Genomic DNA, 12,422 nt, shown 5'->3' with positions numbered 1-12,422 from the left:
GAAGTTATGACCCAAATACTTGAAAGAGCAGCTTAAAGGAAGGATTTATTTATTTTGGCTCAAGATTTTAGAGATTTCAATCATGGTTAGCTTGGCTCCATGGCTACATGGAGTAGTAAGGCCATAGTACTGGGATGTGCAGGAGAAAAGGCTGCTAATCTCTGGGTAGACAGGGAGAGAAGGGGGGGGGAGAGGAAGGAGGGAGAGAGAGACCTACTTCCTTCAACTAGGCCTTACCTCCTACTTTCCACCCCCTCCTCATAATGCCACCATATTAAAAATCTATCAACAGACTAATGCATTGATCAGGTCCGAGCTCTCAGGGTGCAGTCCCTCCCCTAAACCCTGCCAGCTGGCGACCAAGCACACACTCCATGAGTATGTGGGGAACGTTAAATACTCAAAGGGCAGAAGTGCAACAATTCCATCATTTGATGTGTTATATAATACAAACATGCCAAACTGGATGGGATTAAGAAAGTTTAAGGCAGGCTAAGGCAATGACTTAGTGGATAACGTGCCTGCTGTATAAGTGTGATGTGGTGGTATTGTGTTCCCCAAAATATTGTGCACCCTAATAAACTTACCTGGGGTCAGATGACAGAAAAGCCACAATATTAAGCATAGAAGTTAGGCGGTGGTACTCACACCTTTAATCCTAGCATTCCAGAGACAGATATCCCTCTGGATCTCTGTGAGTTCAAGGCCACATTGGAAACAGACAGGTTTGGTGACACTTGCCTTTAATCCCAAGAAGTGAGCCTTTAATCCCAGGGAGTGATGGTAGAAAACAGAAAGATATATAAGGCGTAAAGACCAGAAACTAGAAGCATTTGGCTGGTTAAGCTTTTAGGCTTTGGAGCAGCAGTTCAGCTGAGAGGCATCCAGTCTGAGGAAACAGGATCAGCTGAGGAACTGTCAAGGTGAGGAAGCTGTGGCTTGTTCTGCTTCTCTGATCTTCCAGCATTCACCTCAATAACTGGCCTCAGGTTTGATTTTATTAACAAGACTCTTTAAGATTCCTGCTACAGTGTGAGGCCCTGTGTTCTGATCCCCAGCATCCACAGAAAAGCCGTAAATGACAGGCCAGCATGGATGTCCATTTGTCATGCCAGCACTTGGGAGGCAGAGACAAGGAACCAATGAGTTCTGGGTTCAGTGAGTCCCTGCCTCAATAAATGAAATGGGGAGTAACTGAGGAAGACACCCAGTGCCAGTCAACCTTTGACCTCCACACACAAGTATATGCACACCTACAAACACACCCACACACATCCACATGCAAAAAATACAACATTTAAAAATTTTCTATTTTGTACATTACCTGCAACTTGCTTATCTAGGAGCGATTTTCAGAGTTCATGCATTTGGAGGTAACTCACTCAAATTACTGTAGTGTTTCCCAGTGCAGACATCTCAACAGTGTTCAGTCTCCCACTGCGGGTAAATGTGCTGATCATCCATTTTGACCGTTTACAGGCAGTTCTGGGCAGTCCCTGAGATCGCTTGCCATGGTGATGTTAACTGGGTTCAAGTCCCAGCTCTTCCCTCACTAATCATGTGCCTCACCTAAATTTCAACTCTTCATCTGATATAGAGAAGGACAGCAACTGTTGGTTCCTAGGCTTGCTTTAGGGATTGAGACCTTCCATGTAGGGAAGAATGCAGTTCTGTGTCTGGCTACGTTATGCATGCTCAGGAACACCAGCTCTCTACCCTGCAATGGAATCCCCTCTCCTCTCCCCCCCACTCTCTGACAAGGTCTCACTATGAGCCCATGGCTGGTTGAAACTCACTAAGACATGTGCCTACCATACCTGGCTTGCTTTCAGTTATTTTAAGGGAGGTCTGGGAGAGGCATGATCCACCAAAAGGTATTCGTATTTTCATCTTCATTAGAACCAAGTGATTACCCAAGTCACATTTCAAGGAACAACAAGTACAAGATGGCATAGCAGTTTTACCTTACATCTACCGGGTGCCAGGTTTTGGTTTGTCAATGTGATGGGAAAACATAATCAACTAACTTAGTACACTGTTTTTGTCTTTATTCAGTCACCCTGATAGATACATACATACATACATACATACATATATATATATATATATATATATATATATACATATATATATATATATATATATATATATATATTTTTTTTTAACTTAACTCAATATATCTAAAATATTATCTCTCAAGTAACTACAGGGTGTTTGTATTGTATAGGGCCATACAGGCCATTTTCATGGCAGCTCTTCTTTCAAGTGCAATTACAAAGCTGATTGAAGATCTCCCCCCCCTCAGTCACATGATCTGAATTAACTTTTGCAATCCTAGAAGTGTTAGGATTCTGCCACTCCACATGACCACACATGTACAGTTCAGTAGCTAAGTAAGGGGCCTTACGTCTTACATCATCAGTGTGCTGCGTGATTGTGCAAAAGCGCACAGTGTGGTCACACAATCAGTGCATGTGTGGCGTAGCTCCATAAGCCCATTTGTGCATGTGCAGGGGAATCCTTAAAAAGCCGGACAAAGGCTCCTCCCTCCTCTTCTACTCCCCCCCACCCCCACCACATTCTCTCTCTCCTGCACGTGTCTCTGCCCTGGCCTGGCCATGCTCTCTTCTGTCCACCCCTTCCTCCTAATAAAGCTCTGATACTGGGTTTTGTTGTGTCTCTGACCTTTCCTTGCATGGTAAAAAGAGTCATATTTAAAACCAACAAGAAGACAGACAGCTGGGTGTTATTAGGCAGGGTTCTCTAGAGGAACTACACTGTGTGTGTGTGTGTGTGTGTGTGTGTGTGTGTGTGTGTGTACACTAGCAATAAAGATTTATTAGATTGGATTACGTGATCTGGGTACAGGAGAGAGAGAGAGAGAGAGAGAGAGAGAGAGAGAGAGAGAGAGAGACAGACAGACAGACAAGAGAAAAGAAGAAGAGAAACAAATATGAATCCTTGTGTGAAAGAAATACCATGATCAGAAGAGAAGGAGCTGGGGTCAGAAGATATTTCATAGCTCCACCTAGTGGAAGGACGGCATAACAACCCTCTTTGGCCACCAAGGCTGTGCTTCCTACTTTGTTAGAACAATCTGATCTCCACACTTCCCCCTTATTATTACTGCTGTATGTGTGGGTGGATGTGTATGCTCTTATACCAAGGCACATGAGGGTCAGAGGACAATTTTGTGGAGTCAGTTCTCTCTATCCACCTTACAGGAGTTCTGGAGTTACAGCTTGGGTCATCAAGCTTGAGCTGCCATCACCTTTATCCACTGAGCCAGCTCACAGGCCCAGTTTTCCCTCTTCAGATTCAGTTCTTGAGGAATTTCTTTCACCGAAGTCATCCCTGGCTAATATGCTTTGGTCCCTCGCACAGGGGAACGGCCATGTGCATGAGACAGTCTTGTATTATATAAGGGAAGGCATCGTATAGGTTTTCTTTAAAAAAAAAAAAAAAAAAAAATTAGCTACAAGAGAGTTAGAAAGTATTCTTTAGGTGAAGTGTCCCCAGAATCCATTGTTAAAGTGACGGCAAACAGCTGAGAGCTGGAGATGTATTCGTGCAGAATTCCTAAAGACCACAGTCACAAAGTCAAAGCCAATTCTCCTGTTAAAAGACCTTGGTTGTAGCAGACCATTTGGGTGCAGTGCACTTTGGTAGGGTGGGCTGTGGCATTGTGGTAGCATGCTTGTCTGCATTCCAGGGGTCCATCCTCAACACTGAAAACCAAATCGAAAACAAGACACCCCCCCCTCCAACCCTACAACTACGCTGGGTTATTATTTAGGGGAAAGTATGTTCTTTTAAATGAAGAAATTATAAAAACACACAAATATTCTAGGGACTGTCTCAAAAATTCTGAGTTTATTCTTTCCTAGCATTTCATTTCTCTGAGACTTCAATCATGCAGAATATCAAGAATTGTGCTTAGCCGGGCAGTGGTGATGCTTGCCTTTAATCCTAGCACTCGGGAGGCAGAGGCAGGTGGAGCTCTGTGAGTTCGAGGCCAGCCTGGGATACAGAGTGAGTTTTAGGATGGTCTCTAAAGCTATACAGAGAAACTCTGTCTCGAAAAACAAAAAACAAACAAACAAAAAAAAAATTAGCATTTTGGTTGGGGATAAAGTTTCCAATGTATGAACTTTGGGGACATATTCAAGTCAAAACAGAAAAAAGGTTGGGGTATTTCAGAAAATACTGTGCTACCATAACCAGAATAAAAAGATTTCACAAAGCTGAGTAGAGCTCATTAAAAGTTTAAGTGTCTGAATCTTTTTTGGGGGGCTCTAAAATCTGGGTAATAAAGCTTATGGTCAGAAGAGAGAAACTCTTTAAGAAAAGGAAATGCCAAGTCTGGGCAGAGACAGGGCAGGTAATCTTTTCAGAACTGTCCAGTGCAAAATGGGGTAAAAAGTGGAATTCACACAGCCCATGGTAAACCTGAGAGAGTTGGATTTTTTTTTTATATAGAAATAATACAATAAGGGCCAGTGATATGGCTTAACATGGAAAGGCACCAAAGCTCAATGACGTGAGTTCTGTCCCTGAGCCCTACACGGTAGAAAGAACCAACTCCTTCAGGTTGTTCTCTAACCTCCGAATGTATTCTGTGTGCACACACCCACGTTCCCACCGATCAACGTAATAAAAAAGTAATAATTCAGTAAACATCAGCCCTCTGCTAAGAACTCCAAAGATACATCTCCTGCCTTTTGGAAACTTTACCACACATCAATTTGTCCCTTTCCTGTCAGTCAGGGTTACTTGAATTCCAGTCTCCCAACAAACAACGGGATGCCTAGGACATTTATCAGATGAGAGGTTGGACAGGAAGGAAGCACCCTCCTTCACCCTCCATTTAGCTGAGTTTATTGTTTCAACAAAGAGCATGACTTTGAACAGCAGATGCAGTAAAGCGCTCTCTGGACTTTTCCCTGGGCAGAAATCCCTGAGGCCTGATTTTTTTTTGTGTGTGTGTGTGTGTGGTTGTTGTTTGTTTCAGTCTGAGACAAGTTACAGACCCAGGCTGTTGACAGAAGTGTTCAAGTGGCCACGAAGTGTGAGCTTAGGATGACACTCCTGCCTGACAGGATTCTGGAGAGGGGGTGAAGATCAAAGTCCAGAGTGGCCCTGCAGCAGCTCCCAGCCATGCCTAATGGGTATTTTAATAGAGAGCAGACTCTGCGTGTCAACAAATTCTTCCTTTGTGAAGAGGAGGCAGACGGTGGAGGAGGCCATCAGCCCTCAGACTCGAGGTGAGCCGGCAAAGGCTCTCTGTGGTATTGTCTTTCCAAGTTGGCTGCATCTTCCAAGTCATGTTTGGGGCTTAGCAGGGCAGCCCTTTGTCTTCTGATAACATTTCTGAAAGGAAATATGCTGACAGGTCTGGCAGGGACTTCTCGGCTCCTTGGCCAGGGCCAGCCGCAACTCCCCACCCTCCATGCTGACTATTAGCATTTCATAGTCTAGAAAACCAAACAATGAGGCAATAAAAACAAGCAAAGTACAACCTAAAGTCATAGGGCAAATGGAAAAAGTACTTAAACCAAGCACGAAACCAAGGCTGTGTGTTGTGACCTGTTAATGCTGTTAAGCTTCTAGGTCTGGTACCTCCCTTCTACCCACATGAATAACAGATACATCTTTATTCACATAGGTATTTGTCTTTTGTTGTTGTTTGTCTTCAAGACAGGGTTTCTCGTGTAGCCTTGGCTATCCTGCAACTTGCACTGTAGACCAGGCTGGCCTTGAACTCACAGAGACTCACCTGCCTCTGCTGCCCTGTATTTACTGCGCTGTCTCCAAATGGGTTGTTTGTTCTCACACTCTGTAGTATTACTCCCAGCAATGACTTGGGTGCCCTGCTTGGAGGCTCTGTTCTCCTGACCAATATTTCCCTTTGCGATTCTCTCACATCCTTTCCAACAAATGCCTTAGGCTTATCTGTAGCTCCCATCTACCAGCCACCTTCTCTTTCCATCTGTCTCTATGTCTATTTTTAAGCATGGCTCAGGCCCATCCTCCGCCTTCAAGAAAAATCTGTTTATATATCCTAAGAACGGCTGAAAGAGGTTTCTAGCTTCTAATTTGATATTTTCTGGCAGTTGGTGGTTGGAACTGAAGCTCTCTGAAGAAGCCACATGTGTGGTGAAGATCTGTCAGACGAACTGACTGACTCTGACTACGGCTTTCTGCTTTTGGAGAGGTGGAATGTTGCAGGTTAAAAGGCAACATTACCGTGTACTGGTTAGTCTTCTCACTGGCTACTCAATACCAACCTCCACATCTTTGTGACTATTGGGTAATCTTTGGGAACTCACTGCTAACCTTAGCAGACCTCCAGCCTTCACCAACTCTACAGCTAAGAATGTTCGAATTGTAAGAGCCAAAGTTAAACTGTAAGCCTCACTTGCCCAGGGCAAGGTACATTCCCAGAATGCTGGGGCCTGTAGTTCTTGGGAAATAACAAGCCACATGTTTTCACTCCCCTAAACCAGTTTGTTTGACCCATCTGCCCTGGATGTGCTTGATCACATGGGCAGGAGGCACATAGGGAGAAAGTGTATGTATGCTTGCCCCGGATTGGACCTGATTGGAAACACAATGAATTGTGGGTTTTCCCTTATTAAGGCCCTGCAAAGGGTGACTTGTGGCCATTTCCTGGGAACTCAGGGGTGGACCTAGCCAGAGTCTATGAACCTGGTTGCTATTCAGTTAAAGCTTGCTTCAGATTTGCCTCAGAATTGTAGAATTGGTTTTTCCTCTCAAGAATCCCAGGGTTAACAATAACATTTGAATCTTTCAGGAGAGGTTTTTCCCACTCTGAGGTAACCTGTGTAAACTGATGTGGCCACCAACATGTGTGGCAAACACACTGACCTGTGACTTTTGTTCTCCGACTGTAAAAGGTTATATGAGCACATCCCCAACACAACGTATCATCCAGAGTAACCCGAACCTGTGTGTGCTTCCAGGCTATGGCTGTTCATATTTAGCTCACAACAAACTAGGAGCCAAAGTGATTCGTTCTAGTTTCACGTCTGTGGTTGTCATAAAATACCCGGACAAAAAGCAACTTTGGGGAGGGGAAGAGTTGATTTGGCTTGCCATTCTAGGCTACCGATCCACCATTGAAGGCAAGTCGAGGCAGGCTCTTAAGCCACTAGTCACATCGCATTGACAGCCAAGAGCAGAGAAACTGTGCCCCATACCACCTGCTTGCTTTTGTTCTCAGTTAGCTTTTTCCTCTTTTATACCGTTCTATGCCCCAACGAGGGAATAGTGAAATGCATGATAAACAGCGCTGTTTCCTGGCGCTGGTTACCGCGCGGAAAGGTCATGGTCACGACAGAACCCCCGTATCAGTTTCAGAGCTTTATTAAGAGGAAGAGGGGTGGGGGGTGGGGAGAAGAACCAGACCTGGGAAAGGAGCAGGTACAGAGAGAGGGAAAGAGGGAGCAGCAGAGAGGGAGAGGGTAGGGTCTGAATCACGGCTATTTAAGGAGCAAGTGGGCCTACAGCGCTACACCATGCATGAGCTGACTGCGTGACCGCGCCGCGCATACGTGACCACCAGCGCACACTGATGATGTAAGACGCAAGACCCTTTGCTTAACTCCTAAACTGCGCATGTGTGGTCATGCAGCTGGCGTGAGGGCAGAATTCTGACACATAGTGCTGCCCACGGTAGGCTGGATTTTACTCCTTCAGCTAACAAGCAATCTCCCCACGGACATGCCAACCTGATGTAGGCAATTCCACAACTGATAATCTCTTGGTGATTCTAGGTTGTGGCAAGTTGACATCTAAAACCACCCAAGATGGCTCTGTTGTTAAAGGCTGGGATCACAACCCCAAACCAACCAGCACAGCGGTATTTTGCATCCATGTTAGTAATAGTCACATTAGAAATTCTCTAGAAATGAAGGCTTAAAGCTTAGTGCCCTGTTGGTTTTTCTTGTCACCTGGGAAGAGAGGGACAATTCTTCTAAAGAACTGTCGTGATTAGATTGGCCCGTGGCCATGTCTTTGAGAGACTTTTTTGATTGATGCTTGATGGGGAAGGGCTTGACCACTGTGGGCTGTGCCACCTCTAGGCAGGTGGTTCTGGGCTGTACGAAAAAGCCAGAGAGCAAGTCAGCAAGGAGTATTTCTCCAAGGTTTCTGCTTCAGTCCTTGCCCTGACTTCCCTCAATGATGGACTGTGACCCCGAAGTGGAAGCTGAAACAAATTCTTTCCTCCCCAAAGTTGCTTTTGGTTATAGTGTTCTTCACAGCAAAAGAAAGCAAACCAGAACACCTAGAACTGCAAACTGGCTTGAGGTGGAATTCATATCCCATTGGCAAACCTGAGGGAACAGCCAGGGCCCACTGGGCATTTCTTTGGAAGGAGACAGGGAAAGTTGTCTCCACATAAGGAACTAAAAAGACCTTTGTTGTTACTATCTATGGATAGTGACTGAGAATGAAATCAACCCAGTCAAGAATTTTTTTTTTTTTTAATTTAGTGCTAATCAGGCTTGTAACTTGAAAGACACAGACTCATGGTCTTGAGAATAGTCTCTGAGATGTTCCAAAATAGTGCTGTATTGATAGCTTTGCTGACGGGGCAGTTAGAAATCACACTGTTTGTCAGAAATTATGAGGGATGCTGGAAAAAGTCAAGCTCTCTTGTAGAAATGGTTTTGGGTGTAGTTTTGTGGAAGAGGTCTGCTGTACTGGTCAGCCCAAGTTAACCATGTTTCAGGTTGCTGTTGCTCAGTTCAAGGGTTCGCTGTCAGGTGTCTAAGGTCTGATGAACCTGTGGCCTCCCAACGCCATGTTAAGTGCCCAAACTAATGCTCCTCCATTTTGATTTTTCATTGACAACACATACTAGTTTTTTTTTTTTAAAGATTTATTTTATGAATTATGCCTACATGTATATATGTGTACCACATGTGTGCATTGCCCATGGAGGTCAGAGGAGGGTATGAGGTTCCTTGGAACTAGAGTTACAGACAGCTGGGTGCTGGGAACTGAACTCAGATACTTTGCAAAAGTAGCAAATGCTCTTCACTCCTGAGCCATCTCTCTGGCCCCCATTTCTTTCTTTTTCTTGTCTACATAGAAAAGGCACTTCAAAATGGAAACCTTACTTTTGTGAGTGCATGCCCATGTGTGAGAAGGCCAGAGACCAACCTCCTGTGTTGTTCCTCAGAGGCTGCCCACCTTATTGTTTGAGACAGGATCTCTTGCTGGCCTGGAGTTTACCAAGCTGGGCTGGCTGGTCAGCAAGCCCCAGGGATCTGCCTGTCTCTGCACACGATGCTGGGGTTACAAGTATGTGCCACCATGTCTGACTTTTACATATGGTTTCTAGAGATCAAATTCAGGTCCTCAGGCCTGCATGGCACAGTGCCTTACCAACTGAGCTATTTCTCCAGACCACAGTGATCTTATAAGTAGCTACCTCAGTTAGGCTTAACATTGCATGTCGGTGAGTCTCACTCCTCGGGAAGCTCCTGATTTCTATGCTATGGGATGCAGTACCTGTGACCCTGACAGCCGCTCCTAGCTGCTGCTCAACATGACAAAAACAAAGTGTGTGTAGGGTCAGCTTATTTTGCTGAGTCCATTCATTCTATCAGGATTCAGACATCAGAGGGAAGTCTATTTAATTCACAAGCAGACAAGCATTTATGGCTCTGGTTCCCTGGATGAGCCTTTATTTTCAACATCCATCCATGTCTAAGTGGGACAGAAGGCTGGAAAGGAGACACACATATGCTTCCCCAAATAATAATTCTTACTCTGAACGAGCAGCTATCACTTAAAAAAAAAAAAACAAAAAAACAACAAACAAAAAACAAAAACCATTTAAAGGTACCCCTTTAGTTTTGTAATCCCTAACTATAAAAACAACTCAGTCACAAAGCATTCTCCCAGATTGGTCACGGCACCTAGATCAGTGGTTCTCAACCTATGGGTTGAGACCCCTTTGCGGGTTGACCAACTCTTTCACAGAGATCACTTAAGACCATCGTCTACATATCAGATATTTATATTAGTATTCATAACAGTAGCAAAATTATAGTTATTAATATTTTTTATGGTTGGGGGGTCAGCACACCATGAGAAACTGTAGTAAAGGGTCACAGCATTGGGAAGGTTGAGAACCACTGACTTAGGGGGATATTCAGCACTGGAGAATATGGAGCACTGAAATAAATGAGTAATTTATGTAAAGGTAGTTTTGCTGCATTGCACATTATCACACAGGACTCAAAGGTGGAGGTGATATTCTTGTTAAAGCTTGGCAAACACACACATACACACACACACACACACACACACACACACACACACACACGTTTCTTGCTGATCCATGCTTCTCATAAGGAACACTGTTCTATGTTGGCCTGGGTTAAAATGAGTTGTTTGTTCAAGGGCTGGTTACACTACAGTGCACAGGGGTGGGTATCAGTGAAGTGTGACCAACCTTCAGTGTGGTCAGGCTGAGACCTATGACCCTTGCCTAAGCCACCAGCTTCTCCATCACCTATGCCTGAGGCAGAAGCCCAGCTAAAGCCAGAGGTTTAGAGGTAAAATGTGCAGAGCCGCGAGAGTGCAGCTCTGTTTGCCTGTTCCTGTGATGTGCCTGAAATCTGAGAACACCCCTGAGTGGTTTAAAACCCATCTGGAAATAGGCTCCGGGAAGTGTGCATTTACTACTGGGTCTTTCTGTCAGGTATTCATGAAGAGTTTGACAAAGCTTTCTAGCAACTTCTCAGACCAGCGTCTTCTGCTTTCTACCTCAGATGCACAGCTCACTGGCTTCCTGGACAGCTACTAAGTGACAGGAATCCCTATCCCAAGGCAGCTTTATCCTTGGCTGCCTCTCACTCATGGCCATCTTCAGAGAAGCACTGGGTGGCCTTCTGCATGGTGTCAACACACAGCCTTGAGAAGTTGCAGGCCACCTCTCAGCAGGGATTGCTCTGACTCAGAAGCCCCTCAGGGCCACATGAGCTTCCTAAAGAGCTGTTTTTGGTTGTTCTTAAATTTTGGCAAGAATCGGTTTCCTGACTTGGCGAAAGTGGACCTGGGAAGTAATCTACATGCAAAGAAGTGAAATGTATCTAAGCAGGTATTTTCAGACTGATGTGGACCCTTCTCATGTGGGAACTGACCAGTAGCTCACTGAGTTACAATGCTACAGCTTACTTGTAGGAGCAGGTTGAGTGCCACGGTCTGAATTTGCAATGTTCCCAAAGGTTCCTGGGTTAGGGGAGGCAGAGGAACCTTTAAGATAGGGCTTAAGCAAGACATTTTCAGGTCACTAGGGATGTGCCCCTGAAGGGAAGTGTGGTACTCCAGCCCCCTCTCCCTAACTCTTGGCTGAAGGGGAGCGTGGGGCCCAAGCTCCCTTCCCCTCTTTGCTCTTGGTTGAGAAGCAGGTGGTTCAGCTCTAGTCTGTGCTCCTGCCACAGTGTGCTGCCTCAGCACCAGCCCCAAATGCCCCATGACCTCATGGAGAGCCCCAAAGCCATGAGATAAAGGAAATCATTTTTCTTTGTTGGCCGACAGTCTCAGGAGTTTGTGATAGTAACAGGAAGCCCACATAGCAATGGTCAGCAAACTTCTCTAAAGGAAGGACATGGTAAATAGTTTAGACCTTCTGAGGCCATGTCGATCCGTTGTACATTCTTTAACTTCTTTGTTTTGGTGGTGGGGTGCTGTGGGATGTTCTGTATGTCAAATGTGTTGCTCTGATTGGTTAAAATAAATAAAGTGCTGATTGGCCAGTAGCCAGGCAGGGTAGGCGGGACAAAGAAGAGGAGAAGTCTGGGAACAGGAAGGCTGGGAGGAGACACTGCCAGCCGCTGCCATGAGAAGCAACATGTAAAGACACTGGTAAGCCACAAGCCATGTGGCAAAATATAGACTAACAGAAATGGGTTAATTTAAGATAGAAGTAGATAACAAAAAGCCTGCCACGGCCATACAGTTTGTAAACAATATAAGTCTCTGTGTGCTTTCTTGGTTGGGTCTGAGCGACTGTGGGACTGGCGGGTAAGAGACATTTGTCCTGACTGTGGGCCAGGCAGGAAACAGTGGGGATGGGATCTACGTAGGCCAGGCTGCCCTGAAATCTTTATCCTTTTTCCTCAGCCTCTCCGTGCTGGGATTACAAGTGTGTGCCACTTTGCCTAACTTTTTTTTTTTTTAATCTAGTGTTTGTCTGGAACTCACTATGTAGACCAGGCTGGCCCTGCCTCTTGAGGAAGTAACAGTGTGCACCAAGTTCAACTAGAGCAATCCTTTCAAAAGTTGAAAATAACGTCCTTTGCTCAAAAAGTCTTCCAGATTTCCAACGCTTGCTAGATCTTGCTCTGGGAGTTATCGGAAAACATGGGAGGATGTGGCCCTGG

Source organism: Onychomys torridus, chromosome 9 (assembly GCF_903995425.1).
Source record: "Onychomys torridus chromosome 9, mOncTor1.1, whole genome shotgun sequence".
Lineage (NCBI taxonomy): Eukaryota > Metazoa > Chordata > Mammalia > Rodentia > Cricetidae > Onychomys > Onychomys torridus.
Note: the sequence above shows the minus strand (reverse complement) of the source record.